Genomic DNA, 15,939 nt, shown 5'->3' on the forward strand with positions numbered 1-15,939 from the left:
CTTTTTTTGATTGATACTACCCCAGGAAGAGAAAGTGAGAACTTTGTCTTGGCTTGGATTGATTGATGACTTTGGGATTGTTCTATTTTTTGAAATATCTTGGTTGTTGCAAGAAGAAAGAGGGGGGAAAAAAAGAAAAGATTTATAATGGCTTTTTCTGTTGAGGAACTGAGAAAAGAATATGAGCAATCAAAAAAATATGGCAAAGATGGTGTGAAAGAAGCCTTCCTTTTTTTTAGAAATGGCGCTTGCTACCTATCAACAAACACTACAACAGATGGAGGCAGCAGAAGAAGAAGAAGAAGAAGAAGAAGAAGAAGAAGAAGAAGAAGAAGAAGCCATCTTTAATGAATTTCAAAATTTAACTAAGAAAGAAGGAAGGAAGGAAGGAAGGAAAATGAAGGACTTAAGATTTAAAAAAACACTCAAGAAAGAGAAAAATAAGGTGCAAAATCAATATAATGATAGTAAACAAAAGAAAAAAGGAACACAACAGAGAAGGGAAGCCAGTAAGGCAGAGGCTAGGAGAAGGGGGGGTAGAAAGGTCTGGTGGGAGAAGAAAGAAAGGGAAAAGGTGGAGAAAAGCCACAAAGTTTTGAAATCAGATGGGAAAAGAGGAATCTTTTTTAGGGACAAAGGGTAAAGTATAATTTCTTTAAAAAAGATTTTGCAAGGTACATAAGATGGTATTGTAGCATTTGTATTAGAAATAGAAAATTAGAATGGTTTAAGAGTTAATAAGAGATTAAAATGTTGAAATGTTTAGTAATGATTGATTTTAAAATTTAATAAAATATTAAAGGGAATGTTTAGAATATTGAGTTTTAATTAAAGAGTTTAATATGACTATGGTATTGATGTTATTATAAAATTATTATTGTAGCATTTGTCTTTGGAAAAGGCAATGGGAATGTTATAAGATTCAATATTTAGATCTATTATTTAACTATGTATTTAATCATTTTGGATTTATTATTTTTCTTTTATTAAAAAAAAATTAGTAGATAGAATGTACCAAGCAGAATCAGATTGGGTATTAGGTGTTATTTTAAATGTTAATCTAATTAATTTAGGGGGAAGATAGAAAGGCATCATACTCTGATTAGTGATTTCAGGAGAAATTCTTTTTTTTTTATTATAAGGAATGAGACAAAGGGATAATAAAGAATGGACAAAAGATACAAATATAATGACTCAAATTAAGATGGATTAAATAAAATAGAATTAAGAAGAGTGAAATGTGTGGAGAAGCTAATATAGAAGACATAGAATGGTAAATAAAATAGGTAATCACATGTAAGATGAGCATGAATATAATTGAAGTCCATGTAGAGAGAGGTACCTGGGGCCAAGTTACTTTCCTAAAAGATTTTTTATATGTTTGTGTGTTGTGTGTTTATGTTTCTGGGAGAATTAATAAAACTTTGCAGAAATATAGAATGAGAATAATGGTAACCAAGTCAGAAAGAAATAGATGAAATAATAATAGTGAAATTGAATAAGAGTAAAGAGAAGTAAAGAGAAACTGGATAAGAGGTATTTGTATGCTCATATGGAAATGGTTTAAAATAGAATTATATTGTATAAAATAGGGTTTTATTTGACTTGTAAAATTTATAATGGAAAAAGGTTCAAGTATGTAATGGTTAATGATGATTTGTTTGTCTTTAAAATTAATAAAATTTGTTTAAAAAACAAACAAACCACATTACTCTTCTCTAAAACATGGCTAGTCCTTTAAATTAATCCATAAGCCATGATTGGTAACTAAGATTATCTTCTACCCCAGGAATATTCTATATAATATTACCAGCAATCAGACATTCAAAAAAGAATATTGTTCTTGTATAAGTTGGTCTTCCTCCAAGCCCTCTCATTATTTAATATAATTCAGCTGTCTCTGTTTTCTAGTATGACTTTCATTTAGAGCCATGTTGATTAGATGCTTAAATTATGTCTCTATCCCACCATTTACAGTATTTGGATTTGTATTCCATATCCCGCAAACTTTTGCTTTCTGGGGAACTCATTACAATTGTGTACAGTCCCCATAATCAGATCCAGTAACATAGAGTATGTCTGACATAGTATGAGATAAAGTGCCATTGTCATCATAGAAGTTATTACTGTTCTATTAAGGCAGCTACACCATAATTTTTATTATATTTATTACTGATTAATTACAGTAACTATTTAATTCACTTGTTAATATAGTAAACTACATGCATTTGTTGATGTAGTATTTTATTGTAATAGTTCCAGGTGCATTTTCCTGTCTTTATTTTATTCCTCTGCTTGAAATATTAACTATAATATTTCTCATTCCGAATACAGTATCGTCCACCCATAATGATCCATGGTGAAAAATGTAAAAATCATTCTATAGAAAATAATTAAAATATTACTGATAGGTACAAAAGTCTACAAATTCAAGCCCAATTAATCTATGAAATGAAAAGAAATGAAAAAATAAGTCCTGCAATGGGAGAAGGAATAATGTTGAGAGAGAGAGGAGGAAAAGCTGCAATCAAGATAACAAATAAAAAAAAAACTGGGACTGGACCAGACATTTAACCTGAGTAAGCATTGCAGACAAGACCCTCCCTAGTTCCCATGAAGATAAAGGATGGGGTTTGCGAGATGCATTCAGACTTGCAAAATAGTGGACAGTATCTGTAGATGGCAGAACAGAAAAGAAAGAACTGGAGAAAATCACAAATTCAAAGTCCTACATATAGAAGTATGTGGCCAAAAAAAAAAAAAGCAAATATAGTGCCAATAGATGCCTTGAGTTCAATCCCAAACATTTGAGCAGCATCACCACCAGTCAACTGCAAAAGGCAGCTTTATTTGGAACAGTTTATAGCCTGTAATGATATTTTTCACACTGTGAAAAACATTTGCCTATTCCAAGTCCGTGGGAAGGACTTGATAGGTGGTTAAAAATGCCAAACCAAATCTAAGCATCTTAGACTGTGCAACAAACCATAATATATAGATAATATGTTATATAGTATTACATTATAAACCATTACAATGGTCTAATTGATTGATTATAGAAAGACATTTGATTTATTACCACATCATCGGATTCATCAACTATTTGGAAACGATGTCAGAAAAAACATTAAAATATTTAAAGAAAAATAATGAAGGTGGAAATCAGAATTGGTAATTGGAAATGAAAAATATAGTTTTGCCAGTATTTGGAGAGGCATCTTTGAGGGTGATTCATTATCACTTATTTCTCATTGCAATCATACTATTTTCAATGTTTTTGAAGAAAACAAATCTTGGCTATCAAACAGCAAAAAATGCTGTAAAAATCTTACATTTGCTTTAGATGGATGATCTGGAGCTTTATGGAAATCAGAAATCAAAAATCCAGTCTTTGGTATATGTCATTAGAATTTTTAGCACATATAGAGAAATGTGCTACAGTACCAATAAATCAGGGTAAATTTACGAACGGTAATAGAATTGAAATGCCAAAGACCAAAACACCAGAAACCGTCAGGATGAAACTCAAAAGTACCTTGGCAATTTATAGTTGGGAAACATCAAGCATGAACAAGATAAAGTATGGTTAGTAAAGAATACATCCAAAGAATGAGAATATTGTTGAAGACAATGGAAGCACCATCAAAGGCAATAATACCTGGACCATACCTATTATATCATACACTGTTGAATTATTAACTGAACACAAGCTGAACTCAACAGTTTGGACCAAAAAACCAGAAAACTGATGACTATTCAGTATGGTTTTCATCCCCATAGTGATACTGATAGATTATACCTGCTGTGCAGAAATGCAGGCAAAAGTTTACTTCAAGTCAAACTGTCAAAGAAAAAAGACTTGCATTGGCTATTTATGTAAAATACAGTCAAGAGCAGGCACAAGCTAAAAAATAGAACTTATTGAATGAACAGAAAACAAAACATGAATATCAAAATAATGCATTATAAATGAACAGAATACTGGCAGGGAAAATCACTAACAGTCAATTTCTATAAAAGATTTAGGGGAAAATGGATAAAGATAAAATCTGCCAATTACTCACAACACTAAAAAAAGGATGCTTGGTGTAACATCAAACAAAGTGCTCCTTTTGGTCACCTAAGAGCAAGCTGTTTGAAGAAATGCAATCAAGGCCAGAATTGGGGAGAAAAAAAAATCATCAAATTGATTCAAAGTGCAGGGTGATCTTGTGTACAGAAGCATAAGATTATACAGTATATTCAGTTCATGCCAGGAATGACAGAAAAAGCTCCTCGTTGTACAAGACCATGGTTGGAACTGGAAGATGAGATATCAATAAAAATTTAAAATTATTAAAGCAGAAATGAAGTATACTGAATTTGACATTTTAGGAATGTGAAAAGCCATATGAAGGCAATTATATTTATATTTATGAAGGGCATTGCAAAGTAATGTATGTGCTCAATTATAAATTAGTAAATGACAGAACCATGTCTAATGCAATTAATCAATACCAGTGAACTTCAATACATATATACCCACCACAGATACAATCTGGAAGACATTGAGGAATTCTAAGAGAAACTGGAAGTGATGCTAAATGTGATATCAAGAAAATATGTCATATTACTAATGAATGAATGGAATGTTAAAGCTAGAAAAAGATAAAACATGAAGATTTGGATCTGGTAAACAATAGAAGAGATAAATGAACAGATTTGGGGGAAAAGACTTTGTTTATTGCCAACACTTGCTTCATACAACTTAAAATACAAACTACACAGCTGGACATCACCAGACGGATAACACTGGAATTAAATCAACTCCTTAAAATGGGAAAGTGTAATCCAATCAGTGAGGAACCTTCCAGGGACAGATTATGAATCAGATAATAAATTATTGGTGTCAAATATAAAGGTTACACTTAGAAAAGTAGAAAAGTAGAAGAATGAGTGTGCTAGAAAGTTTTGTCCAACAATTACATGTAAAATATAAATACAAAATCAATGTAAGGAATACAATGTAAAGAATACATTGATTCAATCTTCTTATCTTATGCTAAAGAGAATTTGAGCAACAACAGGGAGAGATCAGTGATATTGTGAAAATCAATATGAAATGAGATATTCCCACAATTTCAAAACAAATTACAGTGATAGCCAAAGAAAGTTGAGAGATTAAAACTCTAAAAAAGAAGGCCTATAATGACTGAATGTAGAGTTCCAGAATCAAATAAGAAAGTACAAAGAAAGAGAGAGAGGAAGAAAGAAAGGAATTTGAGACCTACTTTTAAGATCAGAAGAAATAATAGAGAAATGTACAATTAAGGTACAAATACATGTTTATGAAAGATGTAATACAGGCAAATGAAATTAAAGGGAAATGGAAATATTATATTATAAGTCTTTACAAATTGAATAATAAAACAAGAACAATATTTTTATATAGATATTATACAACTATCATGGAAAATGAGGCATAATTGATTGATGACCAGAAACCAGGAGACATGGAAGCCACTAGATGACATTTTGGTCAGTTACTCTCTTTCAGCCAAATTCATCTCATAGGATTGTTATGGGAAAACAGGAATATTATACATTGCATAGCATTGTATAAATGTTCTAATCTAATCTAATATAAAAATGCACAAGAAGATAGGTAATATAATAGAAGTTAGGCGATATATACTAGAAGATAGGTGATAGAAGATAGGTGATATCCACTGATATTTTATACCTGAGGCAATTAAAGTGCTAACAGCTGTGAGTTTACAAATATGGAACCAGAACATGTGGCACAGAGTTTGGAAAAGACTGGTGTTATGTGCTTATATCAAAGAAAGAAGATGCAAGTGAAAGTTACTATGTATGTAAAATATATACTATTGCTATGGAGGTGAATAATAAAATATATCCAAAAGATTATGGAGTCTTTTGTGTAGATTATTCCATACAGCAGAATATATTAAGGTAACTTTTCTGAGGAATCTTTATAATAAAGTAAAAATCTCTGTAAAAACTGCAGAATTGAAAGAAAGGTAGGTGAAATAAAAATTGGGGGTCAAAACAGTAACCACTTTGTTAGCCAAAAGTCAAGAGCACTTTTGACATTATTTATTTTAAAATGTAAATGTTTGGTGGTTAAAATGAAAATATCTGAAACACAGTTGTTATAGGTCTCTTTCCTGGTCTGGGTTGGACTGTTTAGCTATGGTATACTTCTAGTCCACTTAGAAAGCTTGGCCATTGAAATATGCTTTCAAAGCTTTGAGATGGGAGGTACTATTTTATGATGGTTTAACTCCTTCCTGGACATTTCTATTCGGAGGTTTTTGGAGAAAAATAGTTGAGCTTGTAGCAACTCTTTTCTGGGTGCCATGAAGCTTTGTTCTCTCCCAAAAGTTATTCAATACTTCTAATGAAATCCCAGAGAGAGAATACATTGATTCAGGCTAAAGCAGTGGTGGGATTCTACTAGTTCATCCCAGTTTGGGTGAACTGGTAGCTCCGAGGATCAGCTGTGAGCAAACCAGTTCGTTCTGACGATCAGCTGTTGGGCCCACCTACCTGACCTGGTTCTAGTCTGTGCTTTATATCCTAGTTTTCAAACTCAGATGATTTGCGCGGCACAGTGGATTGTCGTGCATCAGCTGTTTAATACACAGAGATTGCTGGAGAAGGTCAGTAGCAAATGCTCTGTATGCGCGAGAAGCACATGCTCTCTGAACCAGTTGAATTGCACCCTTGAGCTAAAGTGTAATCTACATGTGCTAACACCCAATTATGTCTGTATCTTGCACTGTGTTGGAGATTTTGGAGATGGCTCTATATGGTGGCTAGAGGATTGGAGCAGACTGAATAAGATAGAGGTACATTTTGTCTGGAAATCATCTGATTTATTGCCAACATCATTATCCATCATACCCTTCAAAAGAAGCAGATCTGCCATTTGGATACATGTCATAAATCTAAATCTTAGAGCACTGCCATGAGAAATAGTGGTGAAAGATTTTCTAGAAAAGCTAGGTTTTTACCAGAGGCTATAAAAATGAGGGGTATTCTTCTCTTTAAGGATAATTAAGATGAGTCACAATTATATGTATTTCTATTTGGGAGGCCTCTCTCTGCACCTTCTAATACATGTTTGGGCAGAATAGGTAAAGTTCATCAGGGAAAGCTGGTCTTTTAGATATTCAGGTTCCAAGTAATTAAGAGTTGGAATGGTGATGATCAGCACCTTGAACTGAACCCAGAAACAAGCTGATAACAAATGCATCTTCCACAGCAATGGTTAATATGGAAACATTAAATCTAAACAAGAAAACATGTGTACTGATTCAATCTGGAAGAGCTACACTTTCTTGATAGTCCACAAGAACATTCCCATGTAGAATTATAAGAATCCAAGTGAGACATAACAAGGACATGAATAATTGTTATCAGTATAATGTGTTGCACAAAAGGCTACAGCTGAACAACAGTCAAAGCTAACTGTGTCTAACTGTGGCTTCTAGCATCATATTAGGTACCTAAAATACAAACTTTTTGATTCCCCTTGAGACAGGAGGAAGAGCCACAGCCTAAACAATGATCAGGTAAGAGGATGCTGAGTTCCCAGAAGAAATGTGAGCATGGCAAACATCTCAGGAGGGATGCTCCCAAGTTTATCCGACTGCAAAGGTGAGGGGGGAAAGATGTATTTTCAAACTTGTAAAATGATGTTGATGTAATTGTACAATGACGTACAGGTAGTATTTCTGGGTGTGCTTTTTGCCTGGACTATCTCAGAAGTCTGATAATAACAGAAGATATGGAGTTATGAAACAAAATATTTCTCTCATAACATTGCTGGTATAATAGCAGAAAGGAAAATAAAATAAATTTTATTAGCACTTGAAATATTACAAGATTCCAATATTTGTAGCTCAGGGTTGACATGAGGGGTCTTTGGTGCTCTCTAAGTTTGGTTATTTTCTCACAAACTAGGCAACATCATCAGTGCTAGTAAGGAGTGGGATTACCTCTCAGTTTATATTCTAGAGCAGGGCTGTCAAACTCTGTGATGAAAATTTAGAGTCTTTACATATCAACTGCACGCCATTTTCTCCTAATAGCTGTGTATGTTCCTCCACAAGCTTGTATAAACAAGGCATTATGAACTCTTGCTGATCAAATTATGGAGGCTGAAGCCAAACACTCAGATTCCCTTCCCATCATTTTAGGAGATTTTAATCAAGCAAATTTAAGGAAAGAGCTCCCAAAATATTTCCAGCATGTAAATTGTCCACCAGAGGCAAAAATACTTAGACCACTGCTACATAACAGCAAAAGATGCTTATAGGTCTTTACCATGAGCAACTGTGGGACACTCTGATCAATGCATTATTCACCTTGTACCTGCCTACAGACAAAGACTTAAAACCATGAAATCAACAATTAAATCAGTGAAGACTTGGTCTGATGAGGCAAAGCTGAAGCTCCAGGCTTCCCTTGATTGCACTGATCAGAATGTTTTTGAAGATACCTCTGCAGACCTAGATGAGCTCACAGATACTGTAACATCATATGTCAGCTTCTGCGAAGACTAATGTGTACCAACAAGGAACCTGCAAATATATAGTAACAATAAACCTTGGTTCACAGCTAAACTTAAGCAGCTACGCCATTCCAAAGAGGAAGCCTATAGAAAAGGTGACAGAGTGCTATACAACTAGGCCAGAAACATATTAACAAGAGAGATTAGAGCAGCAAAAAGAAGCTACTCTGAAAAGTTAAGGAATCGGTCTCAACAAATGAACCAGCAAACATGTAGAAAACTCTTAAAAACATCACTGGCTTCAGCAAACCTCCTTCCCAGGCAGAAGGAAATCAGCAACTAGCAGATGATCTGAATGTGTTTTACTGCAGGTTTGAAGGGAAACGACAGCCACCTATCTCCACAACCCCCATCTAAGCACACCAACAACAGCCAAGCCTCCTACAACTGACCCCAACCCATTGGGTTTACAACCTCTGGTGATCACAAAAAAAAAAGTGCAAGATCGATTTCACAGACAAAAGCCAGGAAAAGCACCAGGGCCAGACAAGACAACTCCTTGCTTAAAAGTCTGCGCTGACCAATTGGCCCACATCTTTACCCGTATCTTCAATAGATCACTAGATATGTGCTATGTTCCTTCCTGCTTCAAATTCTCTACTATCATCCCAGTGCCAAAAAAGCCCTCCATCAGGGAACTGAATGACTACAGACCAATTGCTCCAACATCTGTAGTTATGAAAATCTTTGAAAGGCTTGTGCTGTCCCATCTGAAAACCATAAAGGATCCACTGTTAGATTCCATGCAGTTTGCATGCCGAGCAAATAGATTGACAGATGATGCTGTTAATATGGCTCTGCATTACATCCTACAACACCTTGAATCTCCAAATACCTAAACAAGGGTCCTCTTTGTAGACTTCAGTTCAGCATTCAATACCATCATTCCAGACATTCTTCTAAGTAAATTAAACCAACTAGTGGTACCTGAACACACTTCCTAACAGACAGGAAGCAGCAGGTAAAGCTAGGCAGAATCATACCTGATACCTGTACAATTAGTGCAGGTCCCACCCAAGGCTGTGTGCTTTCTCCACTTCTCTTCTCCCTATATACCAATGATTGCATCTCAAATGATACATCTGTTAAGATACTGAGGTTTGCTGATGACACAACAGTGATTGGTTTCATTCAAGACAATGATGAATCCACATACAGACAGGAGGTTATGCTTGCCTTGTGGTGTAACCGGAACAATCTGGAACTGAACACACTCAAAACTGTAAAAATTGCGGTAGACTTTGGAAGAAACCCTCCCATACTACCACCTCTTACAATACTAGACAACACAGTATCAACAGTAGAGACCTTCAAATTTCTAGGTTCTACTATATCACATGACCTAAAATGGACACCTAACATCAAAAACGTCATCAGAAAAGCACAACAAAGAATGTTTTTTCTGCACCAACTCAGAAAGCTCAAACTGCCCAAGAAGCTGCTGACACAGTTCTACAGAGTAATTGCTGAATCTGTCATCTGCACCTCTATAACTGTCTGGTTTGGCTCTGCAACCCAACAGGACAGACACAGACTTCAGAGAATAATTAGGACTGCAGAAAAAACAATTACTACCAACCTGCCTTCCATTGAGGACCTGTATACTGCACGAGTCAAAAAGAGGGCTGTGAAAATATTTACAGACTCCTCACATCCCGGACATAAACTGTTTCAACTCCTTCCCTCAAAATGACGCTATAGAGCACTGCACACCAGAACAACTAGACACAAGAACAGTTTTTCCCCCAAAAGTCATCACTCTGCTAAACAAATAATTCCCTCAACACTGTTCAACTATTACAATGTCTCCGTTACTATTACTGTTAATCTTCTCATTATTCCTTATCACCCAGCCCCTCCCACTTCTGACTGTATGATTGTAACTTTGTTGCTTGTATCCTTACAATTTATATTGACTGTTTCCTAGTATGATTTCATTGCTTATTGTACCCTATGACCATCATTAAGTGTTGTACCTTATGATACTTGACAAATGTATCTTTTCTTTTATGTATACTGAGAGTATTTGCACCAAGACAAATTCCTTGTGTGTCCAACCACACTTGGCCAATAAAGAATTCTATTCTATTCTATTATCCTGGTTCATGGGCTGGATGCGTTTTGTGCTGGCCATGCTCCTGCCCAGTTTAGCGAAGGGGGGAAAAGTCCAGATATGTCACATGATGTTACTGTGATGACATGAGTTTGACACCCCTGTTCAAGAGGCTTGCCTGTCAGTGTTGGTGGGAGTGATCTTGGAGATTCTGTGGTTAGGTTATTTATCGTTTACCCTTAGTTCATTTGGCATTCCTTGATCAGGGTATAATTTTAAGTGGTTGAAACTGTTTTACTCAGGTCTCTGATGAATTCAGATGTTTTTCTGAAGGTACTTGTGGAATGTCTACTGACAATACTGTAAAAGTCTGTCCAATTTGTAAAATATACAAAAGGACACCTTTAGTTAATCTTATTGTACCTAAGTATCATCTTCCTTTACCTGAACGCTGACAGCAATGAAGCAATAGCACTTATATACTGCTTCACAGTGCTTTACATCCCTCTCTAAGTAGTTTACAGAGTCAGCATATTGTCACCAACAATCTGGGTCCTCATTTTACTGGCCTTGGAAGGATGGAAGGCTGAGTCAACCTTGAACCAGTGGGAACTGAACTGCTGCAATCAGCAGAAGTAGCTTGCAGTACTACATTCTAACACCATAGGTGGTTAGACCAGAAAATGAATAGAGAAAGTGTGATAAATTGTACTGAGCTGAAAGATGAGGCCATCTGAAACTCTACTCTGCAGTAATGTGTTCAGTGAAAAAGGCTTAGTTCTCTGCTCCATTGCATTTATAGAGAAGAGTCTGGTGGTGTCAGAATAGTTAGAGACTGGAAGATAAATTTTGTAATGTTTTTCATAAAAAGTTAGTTGTATTTACTACTATTTTATAATATACAGGCTAGTCTGATTTCCAGTTTGGGGATCATATGGACAAGATGTATGGAAAGTGAAAGTTACACTGTCTTGACTATACTTGTTTGTAGATGATTATATTAGCCAGGTTGGGCCTGCTTCCTACCTATAGGACTCCTTTAGAAAATTTGAAAGCCCTTCCTTGACCTAAACATTTCTTCATTTAGGACAATATCAAATATTCAATTGTCAGATAAATTAATAGAGAAAATGTTAGTCTCTCAGGTCGAAATAAATCTGAGGTTTCATCTGGGATGGCCTATGCCATAAATTCAGTAAAGGATGACTTAATCTAAAAATATATGAACCTGCTAATTCTCTTAGGTCTCTTGGTGGATTTCAAACTATAATACTGTTAAATATAGCATAATATAAACATTATATTCCACTATCCAGTAATTTTAACACTTGGGAGCATTGCCTTACATTATTTTTAGTGGGCCTTTTGATTTGTAAACTACTGTTCAGCACTCTATGTATTTACTTTACTTATATACAGTATTTCTTTCCTTTCTTCCTTAGGCTCATGTGTCACTCCATTGCAGCAGATCATCAATGACCTGTATGCTCTATTTTGTTATCTTTATTGTTTAACATCTCCATAAAACCATTATGGGAGTTAATTTGGAGCTCTATAGGATACCAGCAGCATGCTAGTGACATCCAGTTATACTGTTCTCTGCCTTCTGAATTCACAATAGCATTAGCATTTAGACTTATATACCACTTCACATTGCTTTACAGCTCTCTCTTAGTGGTTTACAGAGTCAGCATATTTCCTCCAACAATTTGGGTCCTCATTTTACCCACCTTGAAAGGATGGAAGGCTGAGTCAACTTTAAGGCTGGTGAGATTCAAACTGCCAAATTGCAGGCAGTCAGCAGTCAGTAGAAGAAGCCTGAAGTACTTCATTCTAACCTCTCTGACACCGTGGCTCAAACAAACAGTATCTTTGAATATTACCTAGTCTTAATAAAGTGCTGGATGAAGGATAACAGGTATAATTAAATCCAGACAAGATGGAAGTATTATGGATAAACGTAAGCAGGACTCTGAGATTAAGGTAAAAGTTTTTTTCTGAATGAATCATACTTTCCCAGGAAGAGCATATTTGCCAGTGTTCTTTGTGTACTTTGACCTCACTGGATTTACAAATAACATATTTGCAAAATTATTGTTAGTTGTTCAACTGTGATACTTCCTGTGCAGAATTGGCAGCAATTGTCCACATTGTTCTTAGAATCCATATGACAACTGCTATGCACTCACATTAGCCTACTAATGAAAGGTAGTCAGGTTTGAGGAAAATATGGCAGCCAGAACAAAATTGAGGAATCATATAAAACTTTTACTAAAAAATCTGCACTGACTACCAAATTATCACCAGGCTTGATTTAAAGTGTTTATTTATTTGGTGTGATTTTGGTACTACCTGCCTCAAGAATATAATATAATAATATAAATTACACTTAAACAGAGAAACACAAATAACATAATGGCAATACAAACAATGTCAACAGAAACAAAACAAAAAATCAATCACCTCTAATGAGGAGACGGGTGTCACATGCATCCTACCACAAGGCCAGGTCTTTAAAGCGTTACTAAAGATGCCACCATTACTAGAAGCTCAATTACTGACAATTGCAAGAGAGGACATTATTCTGCGTGGCCTCTTGATTATGGAATGCATTCACCAAAGAGGTACATTTGCCTCTTACTCTTCCTATATTTAGTAACCCATCATGTTATTTTAGGGTTATGAATAAATATTTGAGAAGATCCCCCAAAATACATGATACCTATTATTTCCCATTATTTATTTTCCCCCACATCTAATATTTAGAAGTATATATTTTGTTTCAATTAATCTATCCTTTAAAAATTATGGTCACTTTGATCTCCATGAATTAATTAAATATTATTTCTAATCAACACTTCTGTACATGCAAATGATGTAAAGGAGCACTCTTACCATATTGGTATGTAATTTATAGTTCATCTCCAAGTATTAATATAAAACACATTCAGACCCACTGATCTGATAACACATTAAAGGTTTCCTATTCATTTTATTAGAAGGAGAAGTTTCCTCTATGAAAATATGTATAACTATGTATTGGTACTAGAAAATATATTCAATGGGAAAGCTCAGGTTCTGACCTACAACATGCTGGGGAAGACTTACTGGACTAGGATATGAGATTTCATATATCAGCCATTTCGTTCAATTTTTGAATGTTTCTTGGTAAAACACCCATATTGTTACTCCTAATAATGCTGCATATTTAAATTACAACTGCATATATCACTGAGAAAATAGCATCCTCTAATGGATACAATCACTTTATTCCTACAATAAGATGCTACCCTGCCTGCCCTTAATATCTGGATAACTTTTGGAACAGATTTCAAACATGCACTGAGATTGCAGGGTAGAGGAGAGATGATGATGATGTGTGTGTGTGTATACATTCATTTAAGTTATTGAATATAGCCATTAAAACATGACTGACACCTAGTTGAAAAAAATTAACCCAAACCATTTTGGAAACATAGCATTCATACCAGGGGTGGGATTCAAAATTGGTGGTGGGCGTGGCTTGGTGGTCATGTGACTGGGTGGACATGGTTTGGTGGTCATGTTATTGGCTGGGTGTGGCCAACTCAATATCACTGACATCAACACACACATCTCCTCGCCTGGCCTCTCATGACTGTGGGGATGCTGCAACAGTTGTAAGCGTGAAAAATGGTCATAAGTCACTTTTTTCAGTGCCATTGTAATTTTAAATGGTCACTCACACAAGCAAAGTATCAGCAAAGAAGGGGGAAAAAAAACTCCAGAGAAGTTCCAGAGACAGGAAGTTTAGTCCTGCCAAGAATGTAATAAGGGTTAACGGAGAGGCAGTTTCTGTAAACAACACCAGAATGTTTCCTTCCTGCCTTCCTTACAGCAGGGGTCCCCAACCACCGGGCCCTGGACCGGTACCGGTCTGTGGATCATTTTGTACCGGGCCGCAAAGAAAATAAAAATAAAAAATAAAAATAAAATAAAAATGGCGGCTTTCTTCGCCTTCGGTGAATGCTGCTGGGATCAGGGATCAAGAACACAAAGGAAAGAAGGGGAGGGAGGAAGCAACCGAAGCCTGTCCTGCTCTCCGGTTCAGTGGCTTCGGTTTCCTCCCACCTCGTTCCTCTCTCAGTCGCTCTCTCGCTCCTCCACCAGCCCAGGAAGAAACTGCTTCAAAGAAGCCGGCAGGGTGGCTTTTCCTGTCGGCGCAGCCCCTCCGAAGCGCCCGTTCACCCCCACACAGCCGCCCGCGGTTCAATCCAGTGCCCCGTTCTGCCTGCCTGCCTGCCTTCGTTTCTGGTTGTTTCGGAGCAGCTTCGGCTGAGAAAAAGAGGCGAATAGTTATTAAAGGGAGGGAGACACCTGAGGGATGAGGCTGAGGAAGGCAGGGCCGAGAGGCGGGGCTTCTCAGCCGTCCTGCAGGGACGTTGGAGGAGGTGGCGGCGCTGGCAGCGGCGGGAGGTGCACAAAACCAACCATCGCCTCTGCTGGGAAGCGCGAGGGGTGGGGCGGGGGGGGAATTTCGACCACATGCCCTGGGGCTGCGCAGCCACGCCCCCCATGGCACCCATGGTGGCAGGCAAGTGGGAATGTGTGGAGTCGGCCAACATGGGTATGACGCGCACGCCAGCGCTCTGAGAGGGGGGCTAAAGACGCGCTTCTCAATTACTCCCCCCCCCATTAACCCTTGAGTAAAAGGAGAAAATGGGGGAGTGGGGAGAGAACTGGGGGTTGCCTTGCTCCTGGCAATGGAGCCGGGTCATAAATCCTTGAAAGGGGTGCAGGTGGCCTGGGAAGGGCGGTCCTTAGGATGCGGTCAAAAAAGTCAAAATGGTGGCCATCACCTTGCCTTCCCTAATTTCCCCGCCCCTAACTGAAGACCTTGGGTCTTGAACTAGGAACGCCTTCATTTGGTTTTATATATATCAGCCGTGGGCTGCCGCCGCCCAGCGCTCAGTTTTGAAGGCACTCCTCAGCCAGGCGCAGTTCCTGAATCTGCAGCCGAAACCCTCCATTTTAAATGTCCCAATAGAAGAGAATATCTGTCGTTCAGGGTTGCAATGAGGAGGCCTTGGCGCTCCCTGAACTTGGTGGTTTGCTGGAGGACGTTTTATTACCCGACTAGGTAACAACATCAGGTAATGAAACGTCTGCAAGCAAACCACCAAACTCAGACTCCACGCCCCCTAGCCGGTCCTTGAAAAAGTGTTTCTGCGTGAAACTGGTCCCTGGTACAAAAAAGGTTGGGGACCACTGCCTTACAGGATTAGGCCAGTAATTTATTCTAACAACCGGTTCTCCGAAGTGCTTA

The 15,939-nt window shown here is 37.1% G+C and overlaps 1 protein-coding gene across 26 annotated transcripts in view; it reads right to left on the reverse strand.

Moving 5' to 3' along the window:
• NRXN1 (neurexin 1) overlaps positions 1–15,939 on the reverse strand; it is a 928,975-nt gene that overhangs the window by 605,487 nt on the left and 307,549 nt on the right. The window lies entirely within an intron of this gene.

This window comes from Notechis scutatus, chromosome 1 (genome assembly GCF_049901735.1).
Source record: "Notechis scutatus isolate UNSWTSFEM ecotype Mainland chromosome 1, rNotScu1.2, whole genome shotgun sequence".
In the NCBI taxonomy this organism is placed as follows: Eukaryota; Metazoa; Chordata; class Lepidosauria; order Squamata; family Elapidae; genus Notechis; species Notechis scutatus.